Source organism: Suricata suricatta, chromosome 15, assembly GCF_006229205.1.
Source record: "Suricata suricatta isolate VVHF042 chromosome 15, meerkat_22Aug2017_6uvM2_HiC, whole genome shotgun sequence".
NCBI classification, from domain to species: domain Eukaryota; kingdom Metazoa; phylum Chordata; class Mammalia; order Carnivora; family Herpestidae; genus Suricata; species Suricata suricatta.
The window spans coordinates 24,433,275-24,434,286 of record NC_043714.1 but is presented as its reverse complement, the minus strand read 5'-3'; positions in this window follow the sequence as shown (position 1 = coordinate 24,434,286).

Genomic DNA, 1,012 nt, shown 5'->3' with positions numbered 1-1,012 from the left:
CCACGCCCCCATTCCGCTTCCCTAAACTCTGCGCGAACCCGCTGCTGCCCTCCAGGAACGTTTGGCTACTTTTTATTTCAAAGTGAAAGGAGCAGAGGTTTTCCCTGCAGTACCAAGAACTTTGTCTACACCCACTTCCACGCTCCGGGGCTACCCCAGCAGTGCCGATCCCACTCCGGGGCGCTCGGACCCCGACGCCGAGCCCCGAGCTGGGGGAGAACCCAAAAGGGATACCAGGTGGTTAGGTGTTGAGTGTTGGAAGCAAGGAGTAATTAATACTGAGACAAAAGGTAATTTCCACTTCCAGACTTTTCCTTGGCGTGTTTTATTAACCAAATCTATAACGCGGACACTCTTGGGCTTTCCAATCTCTTTAAGGAGCCTTCCGCTGTCCGTTCCCTGGTTCCCCCGCCCTGCCCCTACCAGTTCCCTAGCAAATACCCCACCTCCCTCTCCCTCTCGTCCTGCCCGCTCTAGACCAACCCCAGCCCAAGGGGAAAAGGTTCCCAGTCTTTTGACCGCGCATCCGGGGTCTATAGATGAGCTCAGTTTGAAACGAGGTATTACAAGATTTCAGCGTTAGGAACCCTTTATATCCCCGCAGACACTTTCAGATCCTCAGCCCCCCTCCTCCTTCCTTTTTTTTTTTTTTTCTTTCTTCTTTTTGTTGTTGTTGGGTCTTCTCCACCCGGGGGCTATTTAACAAAAGCAGTCTGTTAACTAACATTTTTAACTCAGCAACTCCTTTCCAAACACACCTAAACTTGATACCAATGTCTGTCATTTTGTGAGTGGGGAGTGGTGTGTGTGAGTGTGTGTGTGTGTGTGTGTGTGTGTGTGTGTGTGTGTAAGGGCGAGGTGTGAAGTTGTCAGTGAATCGGGAAGTGCAAGGCTTATTTGGGAAGGTGTCACAAACACATTATATTTACAATGAAATAATTCAAGAAATAGTGTGGAAGAGTGCCAAATCTCATTACTATTAAAAAAAAAGTATATTTTTCTTGAGAACTCA